The 25,721-nt window shown below is 38.6% G+C and overlaps 1 protein-coding gene and 1 pseudogene across 4 annotated transcripts in view; one reads left to right on the top strand and one right to left on the bottom strand.

The window, feature by feature from the left end:
* Positions 1 to 25,721, top strand: part of DPP10 (dipeptidyl peptidase like 10) — a 1,559,001-nt gene that overhangs the window by 1,344,721 nt on the left and 188,559 nt on the right. The gene's annotated exons all lie outside the window — the stretch shown is intronic.
* LOC138849111 (5-hydroxytryptamine receptor 5B pseudogene) lies at positions 15,187 to 16,394 on the bottom strand (annotated as a pseudogene).

Genomic DNA, 25,721 nt, shown 5'->3' on the forward strand with positions numbered 1-25,721 from the left:
GCTCCCTCTCCCATTCCATTTACATCAAGATTTATTTTCAATTATCTTTATATACAAAAGATTGATTTAGTATATATTAAGTAAAGATTTCATCAGTTTGCACCCACACAGAACATAAACTGTAAAATACTGTTTCAGTACTAGTTATAGCATTATTCACATTGAACAACACATTAAGGACTCCCACATGAAGAGTAAGTACACAGTGACTCCTGTTGTTGACTTAAAAATTTCACACTCTTGTTTATGGGATCAGTAATCTCCCTAGGCTCTAGTCATGAGTTGTCAAGGCTATGGAAGCCTTTTGAGTTCGCCGACTTCAATCTTATTCCGACAGGGTCATAGTCAAAGTGGAAGTTCTCTCCTCCCTTCAGAGAAAGGTACCTCCTTCTTTGATGGTCCGTTCTTTCTACTGGGATCTCACTCACAGAGATCTTTCATTTAGGTCCTCTTTTTTTTTTTTCCACCAGAGTGTCTTGCTTTCCTAGCCTAAAATACTCTCATGGGCTCTTCAGCCAGATCCGAATGCCTTAAGGGTTGATTCTGAGGCCAGAGTACTATTTAGGACATCTGCCATTCTATGAGTCTGCTGTGTATCCCGCTTCCCATGTTGGATCGTTCTCTCCCTTTTTTATTCTATCAGTTAGTATTAGCAGACACTAGTCTTGTTTGTGTGATCCCTCTGACTCTTAGACCGATCAGTGTGATTAATTGTGAACTGAAAATGATCACTTGGACTAGTGAGATGGCATTGGTACATGCCACCTTGATGGGATTGTATTGGGATCACTTGGCACGATTGTAACTCCACCATTTGGGGCAAGTCCGATTGAGCATGTCCCAAATTGTACATCTCTTTCCTCTCTTATTCCCACTCTTATATTTAACAGGAATCACTTTTCAGTTAAATTTAAACACCTAAGCATAATTGTGTGTTAATTACAGAGTTCAACCGATAGTATTAACTAGAACAAAAAAAAAGATACTAAAAGGGATAAAGTATCAAATTTCACATCAACAGTCAAGACAAGGGTGATCAAGTCACTGTTTCTCATAGTGTCCATTTCTCTTCAACAGGTTTCCTTTTTGGTGCTTGGTTAATTGTCACCGATCAGGGAGAACATATGATATTTATCCCTTTGGGACTGGCTTATTTCACTCAGCATAATGTTTTCCAGTTTCCTCCGTTTTCTTGCAAATGACTGGATTTCATTGTTTTTGACTATTTATAGTATTCTATAGAGTACATGTCCCATAATTTCTTTATCCAGTCTACTGTTGATGGGCATTTGGGTTGGTTCCAGGTCTTAGCTATTGTGAATTGAGCGGCAATAAACATTAAGGTGCAGACAGCTTGTTTGTTTGCCAATTTCATTTGCTTTGGGTAAATTCCAAGGAGTGGTATGGCTGGGTTGAATGGTAGGGTTATATTCAGGTTTCTGAGGAATCTCCAGACTGAATTCCATAGTGGCTTAACCAGTTTCCATTCCCACCAACAGTGGGTTAGTGTCCCTTTTTCCCCACATCCTCTCCAGCATCTTTGTTGGTAGATTTCTGAATGTGAGCCATTCTAACCAGGGTGAGGTGAAACCTCGTTGTGGTTTTGATTTGCATTTCCCTGATGGCTAGTGATCTTGAACATTTGTTCATGTGTCTGTTATCCATTTGGATTTCCTCTTTTGAAAAATGTCTACTGAGGTCCATGGCCCATCTCTTAAGTGGGTTGTTTCTTTTGTTGTTGTGGAGTTTCTTGATCTCTTTATAGATTCTGGTTGTTAACCCTTTATCTGTTGCATAGTTTGCAAATATTTTTTTCACATTCTGTTGGTAGCCTCTTCACTTCCCTTACTGTTTCTTTTGAAGTACAGAAACTTCTCAATTTGATGCAATCCCAAATGTTAATTTGGCTTTGACTGCCTGTGATTCTGGCATCTTTTCCAAGAAGTCTTTGCCAGTACCTATATCTTGCAGGGTTTCTCCAATATTCTCTAATCATTTCATGGTGTCGGGTCGTAGATTTAAGTCTTTAATTCATGTTGAGTGGGTTTTTCTGTAAGGTGAAAGGTAGGGGTCTTGGTTCACGCTTCTGCACGTGGAAATCCAATTTTCCCAGCACCATTTATTGAATAGACTGTCCTTACTCCAGGGATTGGTTTTGGATACTTGATCAAATATAAGTTGACTATAGATGTTTGGATTGATTTCTGGTTTTTCTATTCTGTTCCATTGGTCTATCCATCTGTTTCTGTACCAGTACCATGCTATTTTGATTACAACTGCCCTGTAGTATGTCCTGAAATCCATTATTGTGATGCCTCCAGCTTTGTTTTTGTTGTACAAGATTGCTTTAGCTATTCGAGGTCTCTTGTGCCTCCATATGAATTTCAGCACCATTTTTTCCAGATCTGAGAAGAAGGTCTTCAGTATTTTGATTGGTATTGCATTGAATCTATAAATTGCTTTTGGGAGAATGGATATTTTGATGATATTGATTTTTCCAATCCATGAGCATGGAAGATTTTTCCATTTTTTGGTATCTTCTTCTATTTTTTTCTTTAAGGTTTTGTAATTCTCATCGTAGAGATCTTTAACGTCCTTGGTTAAGTTTATCCCAAGGTATTTGATTGTTTTTGTAGCTATTGTGAATTGGATTGATCTTAGAAGTTCTTTCTCAGCCATGGCATTGTCTGTGTATACAAAGGCTGTTGATTTTTGTGCATTGATTTTATATCCTGCTACTTTGCCAAACTCTTCTATGAGTTCCAATAGTCTCGTAGTAGAGTTCTTTGGATCCCCTAAATAAAGAATCATATCATCTAAAGAGGGATAATTTGACTTCTTCCTTCCCAATTTGTATCCCTTTAATTTCTTTTTCTTGCCTAATAACTCTGGCTAAAACTTCCAGAACTATATTGAATAGCAGTGGTGAGAGTGGGCATCCCTGTCTGGTACCAGATCTCAGTAGAAATGCTTCCAACTTTTCCCCATTCAATAGGATGCTGGCCGTGGGTTTTTCATAAATTGCTTTGATTATATTGAGGAATGTTCCTTCCATACCCAGTTTGCTGAGAGTTTTCATCATGAACGGGTGTTGTATTTTATCAAATGCTTTCTCTGTATCTATTGAGATAATCATATGATTTTTCCTCTGCAGTCTGTTGATGTGGTGTATGACATTGGTTGTTTTGAGAACACTGAACCATCCCTGCATACCAGGGATAAATCCCACTTGGTCTGGGTGGATGATCTTTCTGATGTGTTGTTGCATTCTATTGGCCAGAATTTTATTGAGGATTTTTCTATCTATGTTCATCAGGGATGTTGGTCTATAATTTTCTTTCAATGCTGCATCTTTTTCCAGTTTAGGAATTAAGATGATGCTGGCTTCATAGAAAGAATTTGGGAGGGATTCCCTCTTTTTTGATTGTTCTGAATAGTTTGAGAGAAATTGGAGTTAGTTCTTCTTTGAATGTCTGGTAGAATTCGGCAGTGAATCCATCTGGTCCTGGGCTTTTCTTTGTTGGGAGGGCCTTTATTACTGTTTCAATTTCTGTCTCAGTTATGGGTCTGTTTAGGTTTTCGATGTCTTCCTGGTTCAATTTAGGTAGGTTGCATGTGTCCAGGAATCTATCCATTTCTGATAGGTTTCCCTGTTTGTTGGCATACAAGTCCTTGTAGTAATTTCTGATGATTCTTTTTATTTCTGTGGTGTCTGTTGTTACATTTCCTGTTTCATCTCTGATTTTATTGATTTGGGTCTTTTCTCTTCTTTTTTAGTTAGTTGGGCCAATGGGGTGTCAATTTTGTTTATTTTATTTTTTTTCAAAAAACCAGCTCCTTGTTTGGCTGATTTTCTGTTTTGGATTCAATCCTGTTGATTTCTTCTCTGATTTTAATTATTTCTCTTCTCCTACTAGATTTGGGTCTGGTTTGCTGTAGGTTTTCTAGATCCTTGAGATGAATTGAAAGCTCATCTATTTGGTGCCTTTCCAATTTCTTGATGTAGGCACCTATTGATATAAACTTTCCTCTTAACACTGCTTTTGCTGCATCCCATAAGTTTTGGTATGTTGTGCTGTTATCCTCATTTACTTCCAGAAAGTTTTTGATTTCTCTTTTGATTTCTTCTATGACCCATTCAGGAGCATGTTGTTCAATCTCCATGTGTTTGCATATGCTCTAGGGATTCCTGATCTGCTATTTTCCAACTTCATTCCCCTGTGGTCTTAGAAGCTGCATCGTATGATTCTAATTATTTGAATTTGCTGAGACTTGCTTTATGGCCTAGTATGTGGTCAATCCTAGAGTAGGTTCCATGTACTGCTGAGAAGAATGTAAATTCTTTATGTGTAGGATGAAAAGTTCTGTAGATTTCTGTTAGATCCATTTGGGCTATAGTGTCATTTCAATCTACTGTATCCTTGTTGATCTTCTGTCCTGTTGGTCTGTCTATTTCTGAGATTGTAATATTGAAGTCCTCCAGTACTATTGTATTGGAATCTAAGTCTCCCTTTAAGTCCCTTAACAAATCTTTAAAATAAACCAGTGTCCTGTAATTTGGTGCATATACATTGATAATCGTTATATCTTCCTGTTGAATTGATCCCTTAATCATTATATGGTTCCCCTCTTTGTCTCTCTTAACAGTTTTTGTGTTAAAGTTTATTTTGTCTGATATTAAGATGGCTACGCCTGCTCTTTTTTATTTCTGTTGGCATGGTATATCTTTTTCCAGCCTTTCACTTTCAGTCTGTATGCATCTTTGTTGGAAAGATGTGTTTCTTATAAGCAGCAAATAGATGGGTTTTGTTCCTTAACCCAATCAGCCAGTCTGTGTCTTTTAACTGGAGAGTTGAGGCCATTAACGTTCAATGTGACTATTGATAAGTAGTAACTTTACCCTGCCATTTGCCAAAGATATTTTCTAATATATGCTTGGAACTTCCTGTGATCTTTTGCTGTGAGGTTTCCTTCTTTTACCTTCTTTCATAATGATGGTCATGTTTCTGTGTTTCTGTGTGTAACACATCTTTAAGCATCTTTTGCAGGGCTGGACGAGTGGCAACAAATTCTTTCAATTTCTGTTTGCTATGAAAGGTCTTTATTTCACCTTCATTCACAAATGAGAACTTTGCAGCATATAATATTCTGGGCTAGCAGTTTTTCTCTCTTAGTACCTGGGCTGTGTCTTGCCATTCCCTTCTATCCTGTAGGGTTTCTGATGAAAAGTCTGCTGTGAGTCTAATTGGAGAGCCTCTGAGAGTAATCTGACATTTCTCTCTTGCACATTTTAGAATCTTTTCTTTATGTTTCACTGTGGTGAGTTTGATTACAACATGTCATGGTGAGGATCTCTTTTGGTCATGTTTACTAGGGGTTCTGTGAGCTTCCTGTACTAGGATTTCTTTGTCCTTCTCCAAACCTGGGATGTTCTCTGCTAGTATCTCACTAAAAAGGCCTTCTAATCCTTTCTCTCCCTCCATGCCTTCAGGAACTCCTAGAACCCAAATGTTGGGTTTTTTAATAGTATCCTGTAGATTCCCAACAATATTTTTTAGATTTCTAATTTCCTCTTCTTTTCTTTGGTTTGACTGTGTACTTTTCTGTTCTCTGTCTTCTAAGTCCGATATTCTCTCTTCTGCTTCACCCATTCTGTTTTTAAGGCTCTCTAATGTGTTTGTCATTTGATCTATTAAGCTCTTCATTTCATTTTGATTTCTCTTCACTATCACACTTCCTGTTCTACTAGTTTCTGCATTTCATTTTGATTCCTCCTTAATATTTCATTTTCATGAGAGAGATTTTCTATCTTGTCTAGTAAGGATTTCTGTAGATCAAGCATTTGTTTTTGCAAACTTCTAAATGTTCTTATCAGAAATTTTTTAAATCTGTATCTTGCATTTCTTCCATCTCATCATCTTCCTAATCTTGGCTTGGGGTGTCTTGTTCCTTTGGGGGCATCATAATGTCTTCCTTGTTCTTGTTTCCTTGGTTTCTGCATTTGTTGCTTGGCATTGTGGAGATATTATTTGGATTCTTCTTCCCTCACTGTGCTGTTTTTTTCTTGTTATACTATGACTGTATCAAGTGACTGTCTGCTTTTGATGGAGCCTTAGAGGCTTGAGATGGGTGTGGCCTGAGAGCTCTGTTTGGTTCCTCATGGTTAAGGGTGTGCCAAAGGTAACACTCCCGGGTTAGGTGTGGTAAATCTCAATCTCTCTCTCTCTCTCTCTCTCTCTCTCTCTCTTTTTTTTTTTTTTTTTTTTTTTTTGATTCAGAAGGGAAGTAATTCCACACAGCTTAGCGGAATTGAAGGTAGTCAGCTTCTGATCTCTGGCTCCTGTGGGTAGATCATTCGCCTCCTCTTTTCCAAAGACCACATAGGGAATCTGTTCAGCCCTCAGTGTGGGCTCAAATTCTTCTGCAGTCTCCCACTGGGTTGCCAAGGTTACTGAATTATAGCATCTCTGGAGAGTACTCAGGTGAACTCTGTGAGTTCTCTCACGCACCATCTCTTTTTTCACAGTCTCAGTTCATTAGCACCACAGATTCACTAGGTTCTTATCTGCTGTTATTTCACCCCCCCACCCAGAGTCAGGTTTTTCTGCTTGGCTGAGGGTGGGCGCAGCCCTGAGGTTGTGCCGCTTTTATGTATGTCCAAAATGGCACCTGCTGTTTGTCTTGCTTGCCCTTGAGAGGTGAGTGGAGAGAGAGAAACTCGTGTCTGTACCTGTCACTTTTTTTTCTCTCCTCTAGTTAGCCTGGTGAACTTTCTCCCATGGGGCTTCAAGCCTCGTTCCCTCTAGGCTCCTCCTTCTGCTTTCCCACCGGTGTCTCGGGCTATTGAGATTCAGCTCACCTTACTTTCCAGCACTGGTGCATTGATTCCACCACTGGTGTCCTGAGCCATGGGCTCTGATGCCCTCCACGCAGGTTCACTGTAAATCACTAGTTCCAGAAGAATTTTATCTGCTTTTTCTTCCCTAACTCTTCCTTGAACCTACAGTATCTCCACTTTTATTAAACTGTCTCTTCCAGGACTATCAGTGTGCTCCCTTCCTATTCTGCCATCTTGCCGCTCTCGAAGGTGACCATACTTTCTGAAGAAAAAGATTCTTGTCACTTATTTATGAAATAACTCTTCAAATTTACTTAATTTCTTAGTCTATTTGAAATTACCATTTTATCCCTTTAATTCTTGTTTTTATGCTTTATTTTAATTTCCTCTGGTGTATATCATCTTTAATTTTTATTTTCATAATTGCATTGCACAGATGTGTATATATATACTTATATATATATATATGGCTTTGTTATGATCATGAATCATTATATCTATTTGGAAGTAATAAAGTAGGACTTATAAATAAGAATACCCTTTTTGAACTACATTTAGAGGTGGATTTCTTAATTTTTGGACTATCATGAACACTGGGACATTTCTTAAAAATCAGATCAGGAGTTCTTGCTTTCCTATGGAAGTCAGGAATAATCACAATGAGAAATAGGTGTACATCATCTAATGTTACATTTGCTGTTGACTATAACCTTTTTTTGTTACATGAAATGTTACATTTCAGTCAAAGTTTGTAATGGATAGCATCACTAAATTGACTTTCATCATCTTTTGATGAAACTTTCTATAGTTTTCCTATTTCTATGTTTTCAACCCAGAAATCAAGTTAGGATGCAGACGTGAAACCTAGACCACCAGTCAACTGAATGTTAATCTGAAATTGGTAACATATGTGTTCATAGGGATAGTTCGGCTTTCACCACCATCAATTGTTACATATCAGTCTCCTAGAATAGGAGAGCTTTTGTGGAATGAAACAGGTAGACGTTTCTATAATGGCTCCCTCTAGTGACAATGGATTTTTTTTTAACTTTTATTTAATGAATATAAATTTCCAAAGTACGATTTATGGATTACAATGGCTTCCCCCATATACCGTCCCTCCCACCCACTACCCTCCCCTTTCCCACTCCCTCTCCCCTCCATTCACATCAAGATTCATTTTCGATTATCTTAATATACAGAAGATCGGCTTAGTATACATTAAGTAAGGATTTCAACAGTTTGCTCTCACACAGAAACATAAAGTGAAAAATAATAGATGATTTTTTTTAAATGATGATGAAATCAGATCAGACCTATTGTCATGTTTAATCCCAGTGAGAGTCAAGTTGGGAGTTGATAATTTCTTTTTTTTTTTTTTCTACAGAGGATCAGTTTAGTATGCATTAAGCAAAGATTTCAACAGTTTGCACCCCCATAGAAACACAAAGTGAAATATATTGTTTGAGTACTCGTTATAGCATTAAATCTCAATACACAGCACATCAAGGACAGAGATCCTACATGAGGAGTAAGTGCACAGTGACTCCTGTTGTTGACTTTACCAATTGACACTCCTGTCTATGGCATCAGTAGTCTCCCTATGCTCTAGTCATGAGTTTCCAAGGCTATGGAAGCCCTCTGAGTTCTCCGATTCTTATCTTGTTTAGACAAGGTCATAGTCAAAGTGGAGGTTCTCTCCTCCCTTCAGAGAAAGGTACCTCCTTCTTTGAAGACCTGTTCTTTCCACTGGGATCTCACTCGCAGAGATCTTTTGCCAGAGTGTCTTGGCTTTCCATGCCTGAAATACTCTCATGGGCTTTTCAGCCAGATCCGAATGCCTTTAGGGCTGATTCTGAGGCCAGAGTACTATTTAGGACATCTGCCATTCTATGAGTCTGCTGAGTATCTCACTTCCCATGTTGGATCACTCTCCCCTTTATTTATTCTATTGGTTAGTGTTAGCAGGTACTAGACTTGTTTATGTGCTCCCTTTGACTCTTAGTCCTTTCATTATGATCAATTGTGAACTGAAATTGATCACTTGGACTAGTGAGATGGCATTGGTACATGCCACCTTGATGGGATTGAATTGGAATCCTCTGGTATGTTTTTAACTCTACCATTTGGGGCAAGTCAGCTTGAGCATGTCCCAAATTATACATCTCTTCCCTCTCTTATTCCCACTCTTATGTTTAACAGGGATCACATTTCAGTTAATTTTTTACCCTTAAGAATAACTGTGGATTAATTACAGAATTAAACCAGTCATATTAAGTAGAACAGACAAAGAAACTACTAAGAGGGATAATGTATTAAGTTGTTCATTAACAGTCAGGGCTATGCTGATCAAGTCACCGTTTCCCATAGTGTCCATTTCACTTCAGGAGGTTTCCTTTTTGGTGTTCAGTCAGTTGTCACCGATCAGGGAGAACATATGGTATTTGTCCCTTTGGGACTGGCTTATTTCACTCAGCATGATGTGTTCCAGATTCCTCCATTTTGTTGCAAATGACTGGATTTCGTTGTTTCTTACTGCGGTATAGTATTCTAAAGAGTACATATCCCATAATTTCTTTATCCAGTCTACCGTTGATGGGCATTTAGGTCGGTTCCAGGTTTTAGCTATTGTGAATTGAGCTGCAATAAACATTAGGCTGCAGACCGCTTTTTTTGTTTGCCAATTTAAATTCCTTTGGGTAAATTCCAAGGAGTGGGATGGCTGGGTCGAACGGTAGGGTTATCTTCAGGTTTCTGAGGAATCTCCAGACTGACTTCCATAGTGGCTTGACCAGTTTGCATTCCCACCAACAGTGGGTTAGTGTCTCTTTTTCCCCACATCCTCACCAGCATCTGTTGTTGGTAGATTTCTGAATGTGAGCCATTCTAACCGGGGTGAGGTGAAACCTCATTGTGGTTTTGATTTGCATTTCCCTGATTACTAATGACCTTGAACATTTTTTCATGTGCCTATTGGCCATTTGGATTTCCTCTTTTGAAAAATGTCTATTGAGGTCCTTGGCCCATCTCTTAATTGGGTTGTTGGTTTTGTTTTTTTGGAGTTTCTTGATCTCTTTGTAGATTCTGGTTATTAACCCTTTATCTGTTGCATAGTTTGCAAATATTTTTTCCCATTCTCCATCTTTTTCCGGCTTAGGAATTAAGGTGATGCTGGCTTCATAGAAAGAATTTGGGAGGATTCCCTCTTCTTCGATTGTTCTGAACAGTTTGAGAAGAATTGGAGTTAGCTCTTCTTTAAATGTCTGGTAGAATTCGGCAGTGAATCCATCTGGTCCTGGGCTTTTCTTTGTTGGGAGGGCAGGGCCTTTATTACTGTTTCAATTTCTGTCTCAGTTATGGGTCTGTTTAGGTTTTCGATGTCTTCCTGGTTCAATTTAGGTAGGTTGCATGTGTCCAGGAATCTATCCATTTCTGGCAGGTTTCCCTGTTTGCTGGCATACAAGTCCTTGTAGTAATTTCTGATGATTCTTTTTATTTCTGTGGTGTCTGTTGTTACATTTCCTGTTTCATCTCTGATTTTATTGATTTGGGTCTTTTCTCTTCTTTTTTAGTTAGTTGGGCCAATGGGTGTCAATTTTGTTTATTTTATTTTTTTTCAAAAAACCAGCTCCTTGTTTGGCTGATTTTCTGTTTTGGATTCAATCCTGTTGATTTCTTCTCTGATTTTAATTATTTCTCTTCTCCTACTAGATTTGGGTCTGGTTTGCTGTAGGTTTTCTAGATCCTTGAGATGAACTGAAAGCTCATCTATTTGGTGCCTTTCCAATTTCTTGATGTAGGCACCTATTGATATAAACTTTCCTCTTAACACTGCTTGTGCTGCGTCCCATAAGTTTTGGTATGTTGTGCTGTTATCCTCATTTACTTTCAGAAAGTTTTTGATTTCTCTTTTGATTTCTTCTATGACCCATTGTTCATTCAGGAGCATGTTGTTCAATCTCCATGTGTTTACGTATGCTCTAGGGATTCCTGAGTTGCTAATTTCCAACTTCATTCCTTTATGGTCTGAGAAGCTGCATGGTATGATTCTAATTCTTTTGAATGTGCTGAGACTTGCTTTATGGCCTAGTATGTGGTCAATCCTAGAGAAGGTTCCATGTACTGCTGAGAAGAATGTAAAGTCTTTAGCTGTAGGATTGAAAGTTCTGTATATATCTGTTAGATCCATTTGGGCTATAGTGTCGTTTAAATCTACTGTATCCTTGTTGATCTTCTGTCCTATTGATCTGTCTATTTCTGAGAGTGGAGTATTGAAGTCCCCCAGTACTATTGTATTGGGGTCTAAGTCTCCCTTTAAGTCCGTTAACAAATCTTTTAGATAAACCGGTGCCCTGTAGTTAGGTGCATATACATTGATAATTGTTATATCTTCCTGTTGAATTGATCCCTTAATCATTATGTAGTGTCCCTCTTTGTCTCTCTTAACGGTTTTTGTGGTAAAGTTTATGTTGTCTGAAATTAAGATGGCTACGCCCGCTCTTTTTCATTTCTGTTGGCATGGTATATCTTTTTCCAGCCTTTCACTTTCAGTCTGTATGGATCTTTGTTGGAAAGATGTGTTTCTTGTAGCAGCAAATAGATGGGTTTTGTTCCTTAACCCAATCAGCCAATCGATGTCTTTTAACTGGAGAGTTGAGGCCATTCACGTTCAATGTGACTAATGATAAGTAGTAACTTCGCCCTGCCATTTGCCAAAGATAAGTTCTAATATATGCTTTGAATTCCCTGTGATCTTCTGCTGTGAGCTTTCCTTCCTTGGTTTCCTTCCTTTAGCTTCTTTCATATTGATGACCGTGTTTCTTTGTTTCTGCGTGTAACACATCTTTAAGCATCTGTTGCAGGGCTGGACGAGTGGCAACAAATTCTTTCAATTTCTGTTTGCTATGAAAAGTCTTTATTTCACCTTCATTCACAAATGAGAGCTTTGCAGGGTATAATATTCTGGGCTGGCAGTTTTTCTCTCTTAGTACCTGGGCTATATCTCGCCATTCCCTCCTAGCTTGTAGAGTTTCTGATGAGAAGTCAGCTGTGAGTCTGATTGGAGATCCTCTGAGAGTAATCTGACGTTTCTCTCTTGCACATTTTAGGATCTTTTCTTTATGTTTCACTGTGGAGAGTTTAATTACAACGTGTCGCGGTTAGGATCTCTTTTGGTCATGTTTACTAGGGGTTCTGTGGGCTTCCTGTACTAGGATTTCTCTGTCCTTCTCCAAACCTGGGAAATTTTCTGCTAATATCTCACTAAAAAGGCCTTCTAATCCTTTCTCCCTCCATGCCTTCAGGAACTCCTAGAACCCGAATGTTGGGTTTTTTAATAGTGTCCTGAAGATTCCCGACAATATGTTTTAGATTCCTAATTTCCTCTTCTTTTCTTTGGTCTGACTGTGTACTTTCCTGTTCTCTGTTTTCTAAGTCCGATATTCTCTCTTCTGCTTCACCCATTCTGTTTGTAAGGCTCTCTATTGTGTTTTTCATTTGATCTATTGAATTCTTCACTTCAGTCACTATCCCAGTTTCCTGTTGTACTAGTTGTTTCGTTTCATTTTGATTCCTCCTTAATATTTCATTTTCACAAGAGAGATTTTCTATCTTGTCCATTAAGGATTTCTGTAGTTCAAGAATTTGTTTTTGAGAACTTCTTAATGTTCTTATCAATTTTTTGAGATCTGCTTCTTGCATTTCTTCTATATCATCATCCTCATAATCTTGAATTGGGGTGTCTTTTTCATTTGAGGGCTTCATGGTGACTTCCTTGTTTTTATTACCTTGGTTTTTGCGTTTGTTATTTGGCATATTGGAGATATTTGGTTTCTTCACTGTGGTGCTTTTTCTTGTTATACTATGACTCTAGATTAAGTGGACTATCTGTTTTTGATGGAGCCTTAGGGCTTGAGATGGGTGTGGCCTAAGAGCTCTGTTTGGTGTGCCAAAGGTGACACTCCCAGTTTAGGCGTGGTAAACCTCTCTCTCTCTCTCTTTTTTTTTTTTTTTTTGATTCAAAAGGTACGTTATTCTGCACAGCTGAATGAAGTTGGATGTAGTTAGCAGGCAAGTGATATACCCACAGGAGCCAGAGATCAGAAGCTCTTTCCCAAGGACCACACAGGGAATCTGTTCGGCCCTCAGAGTGGGCTCAAATTCTCCTTCAGTCTCCCACTGGGTTGCCAAAGTTATGGAATTGTAGCGTCTCTGGAGAGTGCTCACGTGAATTCCGTGAGTTCTCTCCCCCACCATCTCTTTTTTCACAGTCTCAGTTCAGTAGCACCACAATTTTACTAGGTCCTAATCTCCTGTTAATTCGCCCCGCCCAGAGTCAGGTTTTTCTGCTAGGCTCAGGGCCGGTGCAGACCTGAGGTCGCTCTGCTTATGACGTATGTCCAAGATGGCGCCTGCTCTTTGTCTTGCTCGCCCTTGAGAGGTGAGCGGAGAGAGAGAAGCCCGTGTCCGTACCAGTCACCTTTTTTTTTTTTTTCCTCTCTCCCCCCTCCCCCAGGGGTCGTTCCCTCTAGTCTCCTCTCTCCGCTTGCCTGCCGGTGTCTCGGGCTATTGAGGTTCGGCTCACCTCGCGTTCCAGCGCTGGTGTGTTGAGTCTACCACTGGTGTCCCGAACTGTGGGCTCCCACGCTCTCCACGCAGGTCCGCTCCCCTTCCAGCGCCGATGTGTGGACTCGGAGCCCTGGACATCCCAAGTCTCCCCGCTGTTGTCTGTGTGGCACGCACTCCCCTCCGAGCACTGGCACACAGAGCCTGCAGCTTGCGCAGCTCGGTCCCGCGGCTCGTCTTCCGCAGCTCGGTCCCGCGGCTCGGCTTCCGCGCGGTGGGCGACCTTGTTCTCCCAGTAGGTCCTCCGATTCACGACCACTCAATCCAGAAGGGTTTCTTCTGCAATATTTTCCTGGTTCTTTTTTCTGGGGCTACCGTAACTCCCCTTTTATTAAACTAAATTTTCCCGGACTATCGGTGCGCGCCCTCACTATTCCGCCATCTTGGCTCCGCCTAATGGATTTTTTTTTTATCAAAAAGTTTTACAATGTGGTTTAAGTCAACATTTATTTATCTAACAAATCTGCAAGATCCTCATTACTTTCTAATTTTCTCATAGCTTCATTTAGGTAGAATTGACAATTAACAATTATATTCATTGAAGATGTACAATATAAGTTTGATGTATATGTGCATTGTAAAATAACTATCACCTTGGGTAATATCATTTTGATGTGGTGGAGGATAGTTACAATCTGTCCTCTTGGCAAGTTTGAAGTATAAAACAGTATTGTTAACTATAGTCCAGAAAATTGTATATTAGTTCTCCAGAAATTGTTCATCTTACTTAACAGAGACTTTATACCCTTTGATCAGTATCTTCCTAATTTTCCCAACCCTTATCCCCTTGACAGCCACCAATTATTTTCTATGAGTTTGATTATTTTAGATTTCACATGTAAGAGAGATTATATAGTATTTGTATTTCTGCATTTAGGTTATTTTGCTTAGCATTTGTCCTTGAATTTCATCCTGCTGTTACAAATGACAGTTTCTTTCCTTTTGAAAGCTGAATAAGATTCTTTATATGTTATTTATTCATTCATCAACAGTCATTTTAGTTGTTTCCATATCTCCACTATGGTGAATAATGCTGAAATGAACATGGAAGTGTGTATTTCTCCTCAAGGCATTGATTTTATTTCCTTTTCATATATACCCTAAAGTGGATAGTGTATCATAAAGTTGTCTATTTTTTTTTGAGGAATTTCCGTATTGCTGCACAGTGGAAGTACTACTTTATACATTTCTCTAAAGAAGTCATACAAATTGAAAACAGTTTTAGAAAAGGTGTTCAAACTCACTAATTATAAAAGACATATATGTCAAACTACAAGGAAAAGATCACATTATGGTTATTCAGAAAAAATATAACTGTTGAAAAGGAGATAGAAAAAGAAAGATGAAGTATAAAAGGAATCCTTGTACACTGTTGGTGGGAATTGTACACCCAATACATCTTTAAAACACCATATTTAGGTTGAATTAGCTAAAATCCACTTCTTTCATCATAATCAAGAATACTGACACAGCCTACCTTGAGTCTTTATTGAAATATGGGACAAGAAGTGAGTATATATGAATAGCATAATGTATTCATCTAAAAATTGAATATTTTCTGATGATGAAACTACGTATTATTTTCTAAACACGTATATAGTCAATTGGCAAGTAGTCTTAGATGTAACACTGTCTAAAGAAACATATTAATGTGTTTCAAAACATATTTAAAATTTTTTTTTTTTTTTTTTTTTTTTTTTTTTTTTTGCCTCAAAAGTATTTTTATTAAACATACAAGTCAGTATGGAGAAGTAAATTGAAAAATTTCTCAACACCTACTTATTCTTTGTGGTAAGAAAGTAGAGAAAAGACCCTGTCGGGGGTCCCCTAGCCACACATTGCAATCACCTGGAAAGCTCTGGAGAGATCTGCTGCCTCAGTCTCATCCTCCAGGAATGGCAGTTTAATTGTCCATCATGGCTGCTCGCTTCTCCTTCTGCTCCCGCCACGAGTCTCCACTCGCCTGAAAGGCCACGGTTGGGCGGCAACGCGCTGTAAACACCATCTCAGCCTCCTGAGGTGCCTCCTTCACCTGTCCAGCCCTTTCCGTTGGTTCACTCCCCAAATGGCCGCTACGACCGGCGCTGCACCTGTTCAAGTCCCGGTTGCTCCTCTTTTGATCCAGCTCTCTGCTATGGCCTGGGAAAGCTACCTGTCTTGTGGTCGGCAACGGCAGCACCGTCGGCCGGCGGCGGTGTCCGAAGCGAAACTTGGCTGCCTTGTAGATCTTCCAGTAGACAAATAACACCACGCCGAGCGGCAGGTAGAAGGCGCCGCAAGTGGAGAAGACGGCGTAAGAGGGTTCTTGGCTCACCTGGCAGCGTTGGAGCTGAGCGTCGTATACCTCGCCCCAGCCAAACAGAAGCGGCGCCAGGGCGATGAGCGCCGAAAGCGCCCAGGTGAGCGCGATCATGAGCGCCGAGGCGCGGCGGCGGGTGCGCAGCGTGTACTGCAGGTGGCGCGTGATGGTCCAGTAGCGGTCCAGGGCAATGGCCGCCACGTTCCAGATGCTGGCAGTGCAGCACAGCACGTCGAAGGAGATCCACACGTGGCACAGACTCCGGCCCAGGCGCCACCGTCGCCCGGCTGACAGCTCGCTCACCAGGCTCAGAGGCATCACCAGCGCCGCCACCAGTGCGTCCGATACGGCCGTCGAGGCCACCAAGTTGTGTGGCACGCGATGGAAGGCGCGGACACGCAGGATGGTGACCAGCACCAGCAGGTTCCACAGGAAAGTGGCCGCGATCAGCAGCACCAACAGAGTCACCACCAGGACAGTGAAGACTGAGAGGGATGCCTCTCGGCCAGGAGGCATGGCGCCACCGGGGGTCAACTCGACGACCCCGCTCGGGCTTGGACTACCGCTGCAGGTCCCGGCTCCCGAGGGAAGGGCCACGCTGGGGGCGGCCGCCGAGAGGTTAGCGGCTTCCATGGCGCTAACCATGGCATTGGTAAAATTAGATTGTAGTATATATAATAAAAAAATTCTGTGTATGAAATCAAAAAAAGAAAAAAAAGGAATCAGAGAAAAGGTACAAATCCTGTGCCTATCTTACACCAGCAGACTGAATTTGCCTTTTTTTATTCCATGGCAGCGAGCTTCTGCGCTGGGGCGGGCTCCGAGGATTGCCCCCGCCCCATCGCGGCGGCTGCGGGCGCTGAGCCGCACCTGGAGTGCCAACATATTTAAAATTTAAAACATGATTTCTCTAATGTATCCATGGGGTTCATAGTCTTACCTAACTGTGTAAGACTGCAATTTTATACTTACATTTACAAGCAGTAATTTTATGGGCAATGGTATAAAATAGTGATGAATGATAAGAATATATATTTGGAGAATAAATTGCTTGCTTATTAATGTATAGAAAAACAAGTCATAGGATCCCGGTTGTGATTAGTTTTAGACCAAAAAGGCAAATTCAGTCTGCTGGTGTAAGATAGGCACAGGATTTGTACCTTTTCTCTGATTCCTTTTTTTTCTTTTTTTGATTTCATACACAGAATTTTTTTATTATATATACTACAATCTAATTTTACCAATTTTTAAGCAATATTATGAACTTTTAAAAAGTAATTACAGAATATTAAACTGGATAAATAATGGGAAGATCAGAATTCAATAGATAGAATTCAATCACTACTCTGAACATACAAAATGTTATATTAATTTATATCTTGCCATACAATTCTTTAGTATTTAAAGTAAACAAATTTGATGTATTTCATATATACAGATTTAGGAATACAGTGATTCTTCCTGCCCTACTCTCACTCTTGCCCACACTCCCAACCTTTCTTCCCTTTCTTTTATTCCCTCTCCTAATTTTTATAATGATATCCATTACATTTACTTTATACTCATTAACCGAGCACTAATTAAAAAGTTCAAAATATAGTAAGAAGAAGAAATAGTATTCCTCAACAGTAGAGACAAGGGCTGTATATAATCATAGAATCTCAAAATGTGAATTTCACTCCCATACATTACATTTATGGTACTCCATTAGTTGTCACAAATCAGGAAAAACATAATATTTGTCTTTTGGGAACTAGCTTATTTCACTAAATATAATGGTTTCTGTGGCATCCATTTTGTTGCAAGTCAGTTTTCATTCTTTTTATAGCTGAGTAGTATCCCATTCTCTTTCTCTTGCTATATACACACACACTCACAACCATACACACACACACAAAGAACCATAAGTTCTTTGTCCAGTCATCAGTATATGAAAATCTGGGTTGATTCCATATCTTAGCTGTTATGAATTTAGATTCAATAAACATGGGGGTACAAATAATTTTTTCATATGCTGATTTCATTTTCCTCTGGGTAAATTTCCAAGAGGGAGCCATGTCATATGGTAGACTTATTTTCAGCTTTCTGTGGTATCTTCATACTGTATTCTACAACGGCTGTATTAGTTTACATTCCCACCAACAGGGGACTAGGGGACCAATTTCTTCATATCCTCACCAGCATTTATTGTTTGTTGAATGAGAGCCATTATGAGAGCCATTCTAATGGGGTGAGATGAAACCTCATTATGGTTTTGATTTGCGTTTCCCTGATTGCAAAGTGATCCTAAGAATTTTTTCATGTGTCTGTTGGCCATTTGAATTTCCTCTTTTGAAAAATGCCTGTCCAAGTCCACTGCTCATTTCTTGCATGGATTGTTTGTTTTGTTGTTGTTGAGTTTGTTGAGCTCTTTATAGATTCTGAATATTAATCATTTTTCAGTTTTGTAGCTTGCAAATGTTTCTCCCATTCTACTAGTAGCCTCTTCATTTTGCTGAGTGTTTGCAGTGCAGAAACTTCTCAGCTTGATAGAATTCCATTTGTCAATTTTTTCTTTGATGGCCTGTTTTTCTGAGGTCTTTTCCAAGAAGTCTGCCTTTACCAATGTCTTACAGAGTTTCCCCAATGGTCGGTCTTCTCTCGTAATTTGATTGGTCTACATGTCTGTTTTTGTGCCAGAACCAGCCATTTTGATTAAAACTGCCCTGTAGTATGTCTTGAAATCTGGTATTGTGATGCTTCTGGTATTGTATTAGTTGTATAAAATTGTTTTAGATATTCAGGGTCTCTTGTGTTTCATATGCAATTTAACATTGTTTTTAGAGATCTGAGAAGAACATGGTTGGCATTTTGATTGAATCACATTGAATGTGTAAATTGCTTTGCTCAGTATGGAACTTTTGGTGGTATTAATTCTTCCAATCCACCATCATGGAAAACTTCCATTTTATTGTGTCTTCTATTTCTTTAAAGTTTTGTAATTTTCATTGTAGAGAATTTTTACTTCCTTGGTTAAGTTTATTCCAAGTTATTCAATTTTTTTATAGTTATTATGAATGTGATTGAACATAGCAATTCTTTCTCAGCCATGGCATTGTTTGTTTATACAAAAGCTATTGAATTTTGTGTGTTAATTTTATATCCTGCAACTTTACCAGACTGTTTTATGAGTTCCAACAGTCTCTTATTGGAGTCCTTATGTTTTCCCATACATAGAACCATGTCATCTGCAAATAGGGATAATTTGACTTCCTCCTTTCCAATTTGGATCCCTTTGATTTCTTTTTCTGACCTAATGGCTCTGGCTAAACTTCTGGGACCAGATTGAATAGCAGTGGTGAAAGTGGTCATTCTTGTCTGCTTCCAGATCTTAACAGAAATGCTTCCAACTTTTCCCGATACAATAAGATGTTGTCTGTGGGTTCATCAAAAATTCTGTTGAGAAATGTGCCTTGTATACCAAATTTGCTTAAGTTTTTTAAAAAGAAAGAAGGTTGTATTTTATCAAATGCTTTCTCTACATTTATTGAAATAATCGTTTTTTTTTTCCTTCAGTTTGTTAATGTGATCTACAACATTGATTTTTGAATGTTAAACTATCCCTCAATACCAGGGATAAATCCCACTTGGTCTGGGTGATTAATCTTTCTGATATGTTGTTGGATTAGATAACCTAGTACTTCTTTATGATTTTGCATCTAATTTCATCAGGCATATTGTTCTAAAGTTCACTTTCTCTGTTGTATATTTTTCAGGTTTAGTAACTAAGGTGATAGTGGCCTCATATAAGGAGTTTGGGAGGTTCTCCAACATTTCATTCATTTTAAATAGCTTGAGAATTGGGAATTAGTTATTTATATTTCTGTTAGAATTCATCTGTGAAGCCATCCGGCCCTGAACTTTTCTCTGTTGGGAGGGTCTGTATTACTGATTCAAACTCTGTCTTGATTATTGTTCTGTTTACATTTTTCAGTATCTCCATGACTCAATTTTGGAAGATAGAATGTAATCAGGAATCTATCCATTTCTTCTAGGTTTCTGAAAAATCGGCATTTAGCACTTTGTAGTAATTCCTGGTGAGTCTTTTTATTTTTGTGGCATTCATTGTTGTAGCTCCTTTTTCATTTCTGATTTTATTTTTTAAAGAGAAGGAGAGGCAGAGAGAGAGGTCTTCCATCTGATGGTTCACTTGCAATAGAAGGAGCTGTGCCAATCTGAAGCCAGGAGCCAAGAGCTTCCTCCAGGTCTTTCATGTGGGTGCAGGGGTCCAAGAACTTGAGCCATCTTCCATTGCTTTTCCATAGTAGAGAGTTGGATGGGAAGTGGAGCTGCTGAGTCTTGAAACAGTGCCCAAATGGGATGCTGGCACTGCAGGCTGCAGCTTCACCTGCTACGCCACAGCACCGTATCTGATTTTATTAATTTGGGACTTCCTCTTTTTTGGTGTATGATGTATCTTGCTAATATTAGAAAGACTAACTAGACAGAGAAGCTGAGTGGTATGAGAATTCCTTGGTGGGGAAATATGCATTTTTGTTACTTTTATTGACTATTGCATTGTAACAAATGCAACCCATGGCTACTAAGAATGATATTGGCACTAAATACACATTCAGTTTTGGCTATGAGTTGGGAGATGACCTACAGAAAATGTAATTCAATATATAAATAAATAAAGACATAAAATCTTATTTTTTAATTTTTATTTAAAAATTAATAAAATTTTATCAGTTTACGGGGTTCTATATGATGTTTCATTATATGTATATATTGTGTAATATCTAATTAAGGTAAACATACTTATCTTTTCAAATATTTAACATTTTTATATGAAAACATCCTATCTTGAGGATATTTTGGTAGAGAAATCTATAATACTTTAACATTTTTATAGTCACTCTACTATACAATGGAATCCCAGAATTTTTTACTTCTATAACCTGGTGCCTATCTATCAACCTTTCCCCTTGCTCTTTACCCTTTTCCTTCCCTATCCTCTGGTAACCATTATATATGTATGTGTGTATATATATATATAATCACATAAAATACGAAATACAAAATCACACAAGTATATATACAAATGTATGTGTATGTATGTGTATATATATATATATATATATATATATATATGATAAGATAAGAGATGAACTTCCAAGGAGACTGGAGCTTTTTCCAGACTCCCACATAGGTGCAGGGGCCCAAGGACTTAGGCCATCCTCTGCTGCTTTCCCAGGCACATTAGCAGGGAGCTGGAATAGAAATGGAGCAACCAGTTCTCAAACCAGCATCCATATGGGATGCTGGTGTTTCAGGATGTAGCTTTAACCCAATGTGCCACTGTTGGTCCCAACCATTAAATTTTCAACTTCTATTAAATCAACTATTTTTAGATTCCACATATGAGTGAGATCATGTGATATTTGTTTCTGTGTTTCACTTATTTCACTCAACATAATGACATCAAATTCCTTCTATGTTGCTACAAGTAAAAATTTTCATCTTTTATGGCTGAATAATATTCCATTGTGCAAGTGTGCCACATTGTCTTTATTCATTGGTGAATGGACACCTTGGTTGTTTCTGTTTCTTGGCTACTATGAACAATGCTGTAATAAACCTGAGAATAAAAATATTTCCTTGACAGGTGAATTTCATTTCTCTTGGAAATCTTCCCAATAATGGGATTGTTAGATCATATAGTTATTCTGTTTTTAGTTTTTGAGGAGCCTCTGTACTGTTTTCCATAATGGGTGTATTAATTTATATTCCCACCACAGTGTGCAAGGGTTGCTTCTCTCCAAACTATTGACAACACTTGGCACTCTTGGCAACTTTTCTTTTTGATAATCGCCAAGCTTGCTAGAGTGAGGTGATATTATGTTATGGTTTTGATTTGCATTTTCTTGTGAAATTGAGCATTCTTTTCATGTACCTGTTGACCATTTATATGTCTTCCTTTGAGAAATATCCTAGATTCATTGCCCATTTTTAAATTGGATTTTTTCTATTTCTATTTAGTTGTTTGAATTCTTTATATTTTTTTGGATATTAATTCCTTGTCAGATGTATAACTTGAAAATATTTTTGCCTATTATACAACTTTTCTCTTCCTTTTTTTCTGCTCTGAAAAAGCATGTCAGTTTGTTAAAATTATATTTGTCCCTTTTTTCTGTTACTTTGCTTTGGGGTCTTAAGATCTAGAAAATATTTGCACAGTTCAATATCCTTAAGAATTTTCCTTATGTTTTCTTATAATAGATTCAGAATTTCAAATCTCACATGTTGGTGGGAATGCAAACTGGTAAAGCCACTATGGAAGTCTGTCTGGAGTCAGAAACCTGAATATAATCCTACCATTCAACCCAGCCATACCACTCCTTGGAATTTACCCAAAGGAAATGAAATTGGCAAACAAACAAGCTGTCTGCACCTTAATGTTTATTGCAGCTCAATTCACAATAGCTAAGACCTGGAATCAACCTAAATGCCCAACAGTAGACTGGATAAATTATGGGGCATGTACTCTATAGAATACTATAAATAGTCAAAAACAATGAAATCCAGTCATTTGCAACAAAATGGAGGAATCTGGAACACATCATGCTGAGTGAAATAAGCCAGTCCCAAAGGGACAAATATCATATGTTCTCCCTGATCGGTGACAACTAACCGAGCACCAAAGGGGAAACCTGTTAAGGTGAAATGAACACTATGAGAAACAGTGATTTGATCAGCCCTTGCCCTAACTGTTGATGAACAACTTAATACGTTATCCCTCTTAGTATTTTTTTTTAACAGGTAGAGTTATAGATAGTGAGAGAGAGACAGAGAGAAAGGTCTTCCTTCCATTGATTCATTCCCCTAATGGCCACTACAGCCGGCACTGCGCTGATCCAAAGCCAGGAGCTGGGTGCTCCCCCGCCCCCCGATCTCCCATGTGGGTGCAGGGACCCAAGGACTTGGGCCATCCTCCACTGCTCTCCCAGGCCATAGCAGAGAGCTGGACTGGAAGAGGAGTAACTGTGACAGGTTCCGGCGCCCTAACTGGGACTAGAACCCGGGGTGCTGGCACCGCAGGTGGAGGATTAGCTTAGTGAGCCATGGTACCAGCCCCATTTTCTTTAATTTTAATTTTAAATTAAATTTTAATTTTAATTAATTTTTAACAAATCCAAGGTGATTTGTAGATAGAAGGCTAAGAACATATTGACATTGCCCTCTTCCCACCTTTCCTTCCTCCCAATCCCCTTCCTTTTACCTTTCGTTGTTTTTTTTTTTTATTTTTGAGATAACATAATTTAAGTTTACAGTAAAGAAGCTTAATCCTTCATTGAATAAGTTTAACAAGTAAAAAGCAAAAAACCATACTTTAGAAGGAATATAGACAATGAGTATAAGCAATAATTTAGTGTAGTTTAATCCTTTTAGAGTTGATTTTTTACATGATGAGATGTGTGGCCTAGTTTCCTTCTTATACATATAAGCATCCAATTTCACCAGCACCATTAATTAAAAAGACTACCCTTTTCCCAATGCGCTTTCTTAGTATGGTTGTCAAATATCAGTTGGCTGTACATGCATGGGTTTGTTTCCAGGATCTCTCCCTTTCCTTTGGCCTATGTATCTGTTTTTATACCAAAACCAGGCCATATTTAATTATAGTAGCTTTGTAATTTATTTTAATGTCAGTGTAATGCCTTCTGTCTGTTCATTTTGCTCAACTTCTCTTTGGCTATTTTAGGTCTTTTGTGGTTCCTACGCATTTTGCTAGTGTTTTTTTCTAGTTCCATAAAAAATGCCATTGGTGTTTCCATAGGGATTGCATTGAATGTATAAATTGCTTTAATTAGTATGTACATTCTAATGATATTGATTTTTTTTCAATCCATGTACAATGGGTGCCTTTACATTTCTTTTTAATTTTTTTCATCAGTGATTATAGAGCTCTTTTATCTCTCATTAAATTTAGTCCTGGTATTTTATTTTTCTTTAACTATTGAGCATGGGATTGATTTCTTGATTTCTTTCTCAGATAATTCACTACTGGTATAATCAACACTACTGATTTTTGTAGATTGACTTTGTATCCTGCAAGTTTGCTGAATTTGTGTATACTAAGAGCTTTCTGGTACAGTTTTGGGGTTTTCTATATATTTAAGATCGTATCATCTGCAAACAGTACAATTAGAAGACTTTTTTTTCACATTTATCTTGGCTAATTATTCTATGTAGGAGTTAGACTGAATAAAAGTGGTGAAAGTGGACATCTTCATTTTGTTCAAGATTTCAGAGCAAAAAGATTTCTATTCCTCATTGAATATGTTAGTTTGTTATATATTTCCTTTACATAATTTGGTCAGTTATTTATTATATAGGAATATTAAATATTATCAAATGCCTTTTCTACATCTATTATAATGATCATAGAATGTCCATTCTGTTGATGTGCTATGTCACATTTATTGATTAGCTTAAGTTGGGGAATTCTTGTATCCTTGGGGTGAATCCCATTTGATCACGGGGAATGATTTTTTATTTGGAATGATTTATTCCTGTTTTTTGAAGGAGAGAGTGGCAGAGTGTGAGAGAAAAACAGAAAGATCTTTCATATGCTGGTTCACTGCTCAAATGCTATAATGGCCAGCATTGTGCCAGGCCAAAGCCAAGAGACGTTAACTCCGTCTGGGTCTTCTACATGTGTGGCAGGTGCCCAACCACTTCAGCCAACATCCATTGATTTCTCACTTGCATCTGTATGTAACTGGATTGGAAGCAGAGCAACTTGTGCAGTCATACTAGATTATTGAATTTATTGCCTTACAGTTCATAGTAATCTCTAACAATCCTTGAATTTCTGTGGTCAGTCACAATGTGTCTATTTTCATATCTGATTCTTATATTTGAATCTTTTCTCTTTTCCCTCGTGGTTATTCCAGTAAGGGTTTATCAATTTTTTTTTTTAAATCTTTTCAAAGAACCATGGGACTGCATGCAGTAGTATATCAGATAAAGCTGCCACTTGCACTGTGGGTATCCCGAATGGGCACTGGTTGGAGCCCTAGCTACTGTATTTCTGATCCAGTCCCCTGCTAATGTGCCTGGAGAGGCAGAGGATGGGCCAATTGCTTGGGTCCCCAGCCCCATGTTGGAGATCTGAGGTTCCTGGCCCTTGGCTTCAGACAGGCTCAGGCTAGGCTGTTGCAGCCATTGGGGGAGTGAACCATGGAAGGAAGATCTCTCTGTCTCTCCTCTCTATCTGTAACTCTGCCTTTCTAGTAAATTAATAAATCTTTTAAAAATAGCATATAAACGTTTTTATATTAATTGTTTTCAGTCTCAATATTTTTGTTGAGTTTTTATTGCTTATTTTCTCCCATGAAATTTGGATATGATTTGTTTTTGTTTTACTCATTCCTAAAGGAGCGGGGATAAGTTGTTTATTTGAGAATAAGTTATTCATATGAAATCTTCATATTTTTGTGTAGGCATTGATTTTTATAAACTCCACTCTGAGTACTGCTTTTCTCAAATCCCATAAGTTTTGGAATATCTTGTTTCAATTTTCTGTTATTTCAAGATTTAAAAAAAAAATCCTATTTTTTCTTCCTTGATTCATTGGTTGTTTGGGGTAAATTCCATGTGTTTGTAATTTGCAAAGATTTTCTTGTCATTGATTTCTAGCTGTAGTGAATTGTGGTCAAAAAGATATTCAAGGCCGGCGCCGCAGCTCACTAGGCTAATCCTCAACCTGCAGCGCCGGCACACCGGGTTCTAGTCCCGGTTGGGGCGCCGGATTCTGTCCCGGTTGCCCCTCTTCCAGGCCAGCTCTCTGCTGTGGCCCGGGAAGGCAGTAGAGGATGGCCCAAGTGCTTGGACCCTGTACCCGCATGGGAGACCAGGAGGAAGCACCTGGCCCCTGGCTTCGGATCAGCACAGCATACTGGCCGCAACGAGCCG

Source organism: Oryctolagus cuniculus, chromosome 3, assembly GCF_964237555.1.
Source record: "Oryctolagus cuniculus chromosome 3, mOryCun1.1, whole genome shotgun sequence".
Lineage (NCBI taxonomy): Eukaryota > Metazoa > Chordata > Mammalia > Lagomorpha > Leporidae > Oryctolagus > Oryctolagus cuniculus.